At 40.9% G+C, this 9,197-nt stretch overlaps 1 pseudogene; it reads right to left on the bottom strand.

The window, feature by feature from the left end:
• Nucleotides 1–872: 872 nt before the first annotated feature.
• Nucleotides 873–9,197, bottom strand: part of LOC146785043 (uncharacterized) — a 41,569-nt pseudogene continuing 33,244 nt past the window's right edge.

The raw sequence follows: 9,197 nt of genomic DNA, 5'->3' as shown, positions 1-9,197 counted from the left end.
CTGTTGAAAACAGGCCACTTGGATGTAATATGCCATATTTACACAATACCAAGATTTGTTTGTAATGCCGCGAGTTCTAAAGTAAGGCCCAGAATTACAAAACTGTCACTGAATGCAGTGCAGCAGCCTAATTGGCTGTGTTGTAAAACAGGGAGAGAGCAGGGAAGTGTCATGTCTATCCCTCTCTCTAGCACCACTGCACTATAATGCAATGTTGTCTGTGAGAGTCTAGCCTAGGTTACATACTGGAAGGGCACCCTTCTGGTACCCAAAAAATACTATGTCTAGACAAATGTGCAACCTTACCTATTTCGGATGAGTGTTGTACCAAATACCAATTGGCTCCGATTTGAAAATCCTGAAAAGGATTTTGATTCAGGTCTGCATTATAAAACTTAAGTAAACCAAACACAAAAATTCTCTAAATCTGGTCCTATTAATCTGATTAATTTTCTCTTGCTTTGGAAAGATTACTTTTTAAATTCTACAGTGAGAGGTAGACACCTGTATAAAATAAATCTGAGAAATGCTATTTTGGGCTAGGTTTGTGCTGCAGAAATACCACAAGCACCTTCATACAAAAGAAGTGGTCTGCAACAATGTTATACTTTGCATTCAGATAAGCTTAACAACGTGTGCTGCTACTCCCATACTCCTGTCTCACTGGGACTTGCCTTGTTTTGAGGTACAGAGCATTATCTGAAGCTGTTTGACATGGTGACCAGTGGCAAAAGACTAAACAAAACAGTGCTTAAAGGAAAAATGTTCAAAGGGTATGTGTCAACATGTAATTTTATTGATCAAAAGCACATACCAAATATGAGAAAAAAGGAGGGAAAAAAGGCCCGACTATTGCAACCAGAACAAATGGCTTAACGAAAACTAGCAACTTCGTTGTTTGATTCTAGATTTAGAGTTTTCTTTAGTCCTGTCCTAGCATTGCAGATCTTTAGCCAGCTTCCTTCTCATACTTCTGTTGTCCAGTGATGGCCAGCCATTGGTCCTGCACACAGACATCATAAACTCAGGAAAAACAAAATAGCATACATCAGTGTCATGTTACCACCACTATTTTTGGTTTTTAATATGGCTGAGCTGCCTATCAAAAGTTTCAGTTCCATTATTTCAGATAGAGTGCCAGATGAGATATGGTTAGGGTTACAACGGTTCATAAGTGTAACATTAAGTGCACTTGGTCAAAGAAGCACAGGTGAGAGCAAGGCATTGATGAAGAGGGGGGCAGAAGGCGAAGAAAGAAAAAGTTTGTTTTTGGACTTAAGAGTGAAGCAGCAAGTTGTGGATTCAGGAAATATGTTGGAGTTTCAGCAAGAGGACAGAAATGTCCACCTTCAACCAATGTCTTAACTTTTGTGCAATGGGAAGCCTGATGATAAAAGGCTGGGTCCCCTTCAAAACTTCAGATAAAAAACTTAGGGCCGCAGGAGTGGGCATGGCTCAGAGCAGGGGTACTTTTCTGTAGCTCAAAATCTGCACTAAATGTGAGAATTATAAAAGAGCAAACGTGACTGACAACAGAAATTAAACACTAAGCGCCACCACACAACTGTTGTTTAGCCCGTGGACCCTAATGGCCGTTATAGCCCCAAGTAGCATTTTTTTAAAACAGTTGAAGAAACTAGCATAGTGAATAGAAATCAAAATTGGAGCCTACAACCAAGTGCTAGGAACAGGACCAACTGATGTCATTATTAGGAGAGTTGAAGATGTCTATATAAAAGCTGCGAGCACAGTATTTTAGAAGTTCAGTTTGCTATCATGCCTTCATCCAGTTTGAGCCCCTCACCTGGACCTACAGATTTAGAAATAAAATCACAACTCAAAGCTTTGTGACAGATTTGCATGCCATTTGTAGCACAAACTCAGCACAAATTGTTAATAAATTATAAGCCGCCCCCATCGTTCTTCTTGCAGACATCTGTTGAGTAATAATGGAGTCATCGTACGATTATATGATACAAGACCACATATGCAAAGCTTTAAAACAATGTATAATAATGAATTGTCACCATCCAAGATTGGTTGAATGTTAATTTGAACATTTGTAATATCTTACCAAATAATGCATCAACCTTCTCCTCATCAAGGACAGCTGTTCCAGCATGAGCCTTTGTTACACCTTTTGCAGATGCAAGTTCTTTTGGAGAAAAAAGTATTTCGCTGATACCATTGAGAAGAGAACCTTCACTGTCCCGAGCTGCCTTGGCTTCCTCCAAGAGTGTGTGCAATTTTCTCTTTGGAACAAGAACATCTCTGAACCAAGCATAGGATCGGAGGAACATGGCGGCCGTGGAGTAGCAGGTCGCGGAGGCTCCTGAGGGTCGGGAACAAGATGCGAGTCTAAGTATTCATGCTTGAAAAAACATTGGAAATATAATTGGAAGAAAACGAAAGAGTCTACGAGGTCCGTACCTAGGTTGGGTGGAGAGGAGAAGAGAGGAAAGGACGCGGGTGGTCCAGGGATTTTTTAGCGATTCTGCGGTTTCGGCGGTTGGTTTTTCTGTGGAGGCGGGAGCCTTTGTGGTTCTCTGCGTGTTCCTGCTGGCCTGGAGCCAACGATTGGAGGAGTCCTGGTTTTGCCGGGACATCAGGTTACCGGTTTCGTTGCAGGTGAGGTCGGTGGGGGCTGCCGAGGTAGAGTGCGACCTGGAAGCCGCTTTGGGCATGAGCTGCATGGGAGCTACATCGTGGGAGGAGTGCTGTTGCTGTCCTTCCCTTCCAGGGTGGGAGAGGCAGGGGCAGCACAGCCGGATAAGTGAATCAAGGTCAGTTTCAGACTAAGAGACTAAGGTGGCGGCAGAGCAAGGAGGTGGGGTGTGTGAAGTTAGAGAGCGGCGCAGTGTTTCTGAAAGTCCTTCTTCTGAGCAAAAAGCAGAGGTTATACCAAAGGGGGTATTAACCGTCATCGTATGTTAACAGATGCAACAAATTTGGGCTGGAGGCAAAGTAGGTACTCCTTAAGGAGTGCTAAATTAAAATCACATATGGCTGATTATCAAGCAGATGCAGATTCAAAAACTGCAGAAAAGGTGGGAAATCATCATTTTAAACGGAATAAGAATCTGACAGTTGAAAACAAAACTGTAAAAGGCAAAAATCCAGTGAAATTGGCAAGTTCTAAGAAGAAAAAGAGCACCGCTTCTTCTAGAGACCCACACAAGTTAATACCCTCTCTAAAAAGCTCCCACTACTTTAGTATTAAAGCCACTAGATCGGTTAGTCAACTTAGATAAATTAGACCAAAACGCCCTATTATCTAACTTTCCTATTGACAACAGATACACTCCTTTATTGGACAAGGTTGAAGTATCAGCATTGAAGATGGCTGATAAAATCAATAAACCTGAAAATATAGTGGAGGAGGAGGCTGACGTGATTAGTTCAGAAAAATCTACAGAGTTATCTACAGAAAAACTCCAAATCAGTATTGGTCTACAGGAGAACGCCAGTATTAGCTCTCAAGCCCCCGGAATATTATATGAAGATTCTGGAAAATTTGGGGAGAAAAATTTATCGAGCTCCATGTGTGATATGTTACAAGCCCTTGTTAAAGAGATGGAGAGATTTGCCATCTCGGAGGGGAATCAAGTGGACATTAAAAACTCATGCTAAAAGTTAGAAGTTAAAATCAATTCACTTGCTACTAGAACAATGGCACTAGAACTATCTGTAACCGAGCTAACAAATCAGGTGGAAGAAAATAAAAAGACTATGCTTTAAAGGGAAGAGATCTAGAGACACAAGATAAGTTAGAATCATTAGAAAATTTTCAGAGGAGAAACAATATACATTTACTCAAAGTTCCGGAAGGAGTAGAAGGAAGTAATATAAAAGAGTATGTGGCAAAACTAATAAAGAAAGCGACACAGATTGAGTGCTCAGAAGAGGCTTTAATGGCGGATATTCAGAGGGTACATAGGGATCCCTTTAGGCTCAACCCTAATAAAACAAGGCCGAGGAAAATGTTGGTGCATTTTTTGACGTACACTCTGAAAGAGGAAATTCTTAATAAGGCACTAAAATTGAATTCTTTGATTGTGGATGACATAACTTTTCAGATTAGATCAGATGTTTCTGCAATCACTGCCTCACGGCAGTAGGAGTTGGGGAAATTGTTGGAACCATTCAAAAAAGTGGGTGCCACTGCACAACTAAAATTCCCGGCCTCATTGAAAGTATTGCTCAATAATAGCATGAGGATTTTTAGAAGAATTGATGAAGCTGAATCCTTTTTACAATGCATTTCAGGGGAAGATTAAGGAAAAGTATAAAGAATAATACTTAGCCTATGAATGAATGTAAAAAATTAAACAACAAAGCTCCTGACCCAAGAAGAGGTGCCCCATAGGCCTAGGGAGTGGCCATGCAGGAGATGAATGGGGGTTCTTCGAGGGGGGGAATCACATGAAAAGGGGTGGGGGGGAGCACTGGGTGGGGAGCAGCGGGAAAAAATGAAAAAAAAAATAGTTTAGGTCCAAATCGCCAATTTATTATAATGGAGAGTTTTAGAAGGATGAGTAACCAAAGAAATTGCCGGCCCTAAGGTTGATCAGAATTTTAAGTTGAAGGTGCTTTCCTGGAATCTCAACGGTTTGATTTCAAAATATAGAATGGAAAAAATATTTCAATACCTGAGACGTACCAGAGCAGATTCTCATTCTGCAAGAAACGCATTTGTTAGAGGATGAGTTGAGATCTCTTTGTAGACCTAGAAAATGGATTCAAACTGTTTGTACTTCTGAGAAACATCCTACTAAAGGAGTTGCTATAATTTTTTTTAAAAACCCGGCTATATCCCTTGAGTATAGTACGGTGGATAAAATGGGGAGGTGGGCTATCGCTGGGATTAAATGCCATTCATCTAAGTTTACAGTGGCAGGATATTATGGACCTAATACGGATGATCCAGGACCTTTCTCCAGTCTGTTGTCTGAGTTATTGAAATACACAGACCCGTTAGTCTTGGCTGGTGATTTTAATGCTGTCCTGGATCCGACTCTTGATAAGTCACAGAGTAGTAGAGCCATTGCAAATCATAAAACGGCAGATTTGATTAGAAATACATTGAAACAATTTGCATGGTACGATGTGTGGAAAAACACAATGGGTAAGAAATGAGGATATACTTTTCATAATAAAAAATACAATCACAAATCTAGGATGGATTACTTTCTGTTGAGTTTACCATTAAAGAAATGGGTGCAGTCTATTACTCATGTTGGGGCACATCTTTCTGATCATTCTGTCTCTCTATCTCTTAGCATTCCAGCTAGGTTATCCTCCAGAAGATGGACGCTAGAGCGTGCCATCTTTCTGGAGGAAGAAGTAATTGAGAGATTAAGATCAGAAACAGAGGCTTTTTTCAAATAAATATGGGTAGTGCCCCGATTTACATAGTTTGGGATGAGTATAAATGTTTTCTTAGGGGTGTAATTATGTCTAGACAGTTTATTAGACAACAAAAATATCAAGAGGAAATTGACAGAATAGAAAAAGAAATACAAGTAAGTGAGAATTACATCAACTCACACCAACTTGCCTTGTTAGATAATAAAATGCTAACCAGCATACAATCGTTGAGATCAAACTTAACAGCAATTCTCGAGTCAAGACTGAAAAGGAAATGGGAAGCCAGCAAAATAGCCCACTTTGAATATGGAGAAAATTGTGGGAAACTCCTGGCATGGAAGTCTAAACAAGATCTGGCAAGCGGAATAATTAGGGAATTGAATTCTTCCATTCCAGGAGTTACACTTGATTCCCCAGATGAGATTGAAAAGGCTTCTCAATCTCATTTTGAAGAAGTATATCGTGAAGATCGCAAGGTTCAAATAGAAGAGATAGAAGCCTGGCTGGGCCACACCTCTATTAAAGAGATTCCTGATGATAACTCACAGAATATGGATTTACCGATCTCTGTGACTGAGATAGGGAAAATCATTGACTCTGGTAAATCCGGGAAAGCCGCAGGCCTGGATGCGTTACCTGCGGAATTGTATAAAGCTTTAAGAGAGGTCCTCACTCCAGTTTTGAGGTTATTATTTGCCCATGTATTTGAAAAAGGGGGAGACAGTCCTCCACAATACACAAACCTATATTAGGAGGGATCCCTAGTTAGGCAAGGGGCCGAGAGGAACTCTGTAGGGGAGTACACCCTCCCGTGGGACGTGTGTAGTGGGGGATATTATATTTAATTATTATATTATATTTAATTCCATAAACAAAGGAATTTCCGTGGTTGGAATCGTTTAGCTTAGAGAGTGGATTCTATAAATCAACCGTAATGTTTGCTTATCCATAAACGATGTGGTAACCATCCCGATTGGGGTAAATATATATACATAAGTATGTGTATACAGATATGCTGCTCTATCCCAGACTAGCACTATAAGGTAAGATGGGGCTCATTCTATTTAAGACTTCGATTGCTCTAATAACAGAGATCAAAAACAAAAACAAATTAATAATAAGCCCAAATCAAATGCATCCAAGAGTCAGGGTTTTATATCACTAACGTGAGTCCTATAGGTAACCCTAGTATCGGGGATATTATCACAGATAACCCAAAGAGAGAATTTGGGCTAATTTCTCTTGTTTAGTTGATTCCAAGGAATGTGGTCGTTAAGACCGGTTATGTGGGTTTTCAATCTATGAACCCATCTTTGTTCTCGTTCCAAGAGGAATTTTGACATGTTACCATCGCCTTTGACTTTTTCGATCACAGACCACCAAAGATCAATATCGGAGTGTTTTTTCTCTAAGTAATGTGCAGTGAGTCTGGTTGCTGTTATGGATCTTCTGATCGTGCTTCTGTACTTGTTGATACAAACTTTTATTTTTCTCCCTGTCATCCCTATGTACATTAGTTGGCATGGGCATTTAATTACATAGATTACTCTCTCCGAGTTGCAATTCGTATGGGACCTCTGTTCCCATTTGTAATGCATACCCAGGTCAATTTCTTTGGTGCGTTCCGTAAATGCACATGCCACACAGGAGCCACATGGATAGTGACCCACAACCTGTGGCTGATTCCATAGGGTACTCTGGTAGGTGGTTTTCACTTTCTGTAAATCCGTGTGGATTAATGTGTCTCTCAGGCTTTTATTCCTTTTGAAGGAAAACATGGGTTTTTCAAATTTCAACTTGTTCGAAGTTAATATCGGCCATTTCTTGTTAATAATCTTCTTGAACTCATTAGATGATGCATTAAAAGTGGTTACACAGATGAGGGTGTTAAGTTCCTCCTTCTGATGAGTCTCAAGTAAGACATCTCGTAGGGGTATTCCGGGATCATTTCTGTGCCTTTTCAATGATTCTTTTTGGGTATGATCTTTCCGCCAGTTTCTTAGTCAGGACTTGGGCCTCAAATTTGTACTCGGTCAAGTCTGAACAATTTCTACGTATTCGTAGGAACTGACCCACAGGTAAATTTTCTCTCAATGCACGCGGGTGGGCGCTGTTGAAATGTAACAGACTGTTTCTGTCTGTAGGTTTGGTGTATAAGGAACTGACAATGCCATCGTTCCTAGCACTAATTGTGACATCAAGAAAAGACACATGATCTTGGTCATGGGTCATTGTGAATTTTAGATGTGGGTTTAGATTGTTAAGCCATGTATGAAACTGTCCAAGTGTGGTTGTATCTCCTTCCCATATGACAAGGATGTCATCAATATACCGCCACCATTTCCTTATGTTGTTTAAGAATGGATTGGGGGTCCATATGCACTCATCTTCAAATTGCCCCATATACAGGCATGCTATGCTCGGCGCAAAAGTACTGCTCATAGATGTTCCGTGGACTTGTAAATAGAGCTTATCGTCAAATCTAAAGAAGTTTTCTTTCAGTGCCAGACGTAATAAGGTGATGATCCAGTTCACCGGAGCTTCCCAGGTCCAGTTCTCCTTGCTCAAAATGGTCTGAATCACCACAATGCTTTCCTCTTGAGGAATGCTCGTGTAAAGAGCTTCCACATCTAGACACACTAGTATATTCTTCTCCGGATTGTATGGCACATCTTGGAGGATGTTCAGGAGATGTTTAGTATCCTGTATATAGGACCTGATGCGTGTGACTAGTGGACGGAGAAACCAGTCTGTATATTTCGAGAGAGGTTCAAGGAGGGACCCGATACCAGATACAATGGGTCTACCCGGAGGAGGGGACTTGTTCTTGTGTATCTTGGGTATGGTATAGAAAATAGGTGTCCTTGGGTCCTCACAGTTCAGAAACGCGTGTTCCTTGTTGTTAATCCACCCTTCTCCCAATGCTTCGGCGGTTAAACAGCTTATGGTTTTCTTAAGCCGTGTGGTGGGGTCAGGACCCTTGGTGGCGTGAGTAATATGAGAGAGTGTGTGTTGGACGCAAATGGGACAGCGAGTTGAGACACAATATGATTACGAGTGAATGCGCAACCATTGTGTCTCATGTCCGTTTCCTTCTTCTGTTTTATTGCATATTGCGGCCACTATGTGTGAGACTGGATTCTCTTGCTATGAACGATCAGTGTCCAAAATCCTCGATCGTTTGATCGGGGACACACCGGTCTGAAATGTAATTTTAATTGTACGGATATGCAGAGTGTGACTACAGGGCTACCCCACGTGTAGCGGTCCCACAAGATGTTTCTCCTCTCCTAAATTGGGGTAAGCAAAATCATACGACTATAGTGAGAATGGCTTAGTGTATTCATGACATATGAATGATTTGGGATTGGATTTGTTTTAAACTCGTGTTTGTGCACTGAAAGTTCGACTGATAAGACTGTTGTCTTATAAACACACGCAAGTGGATGTGTGTGTATAGGATGCGGTATAGTACCGCCACTTTAATAATCGCACGCCACAATTATGAGTGCAAATAGGATGCGGAAAATTTCCGCCACCAAAACTAGATACACGCCAAGTTGCTGTGTGTCACGTAAAAGAGTGGATATGCCTTGATCACGCGCACATTCTATTTTTTGGTTTCACGTATGATGATGTGGAATGGATAGAGACAATCACATTATTAATGTTGGTGTGTCCCTTTGCCAAAAAGTATTGACGCGCTATATATGTTGTTTGTCATCTTTTTTGTTTTTCACAGATGGAGTGAATTCATTACGGAACGACATATTTTAATAAGGAGCAGCTATCTGCCCTTACTGCATGTTAGTATAGGGAACTTCTCCCCC

This window comes from Triturus cristatus, chromosome 11 (genome assembly GCF_964204655.1).
Source record: "Triturus cristatus chromosome 11, aTriCri1.1, whole genome shotgun sequence".
In the NCBI taxonomy this organism is placed as follows: domain Eukaryota; kingdom Metazoa; phylum Chordata; class Amphibia; order Caudata; family Salamandridae; genus Triturus; species Triturus cristatus.
Note: the sequence above shows the minus strand (reverse complement) of the source record. Positions and strands in the feature narration are given on the sequence as shown.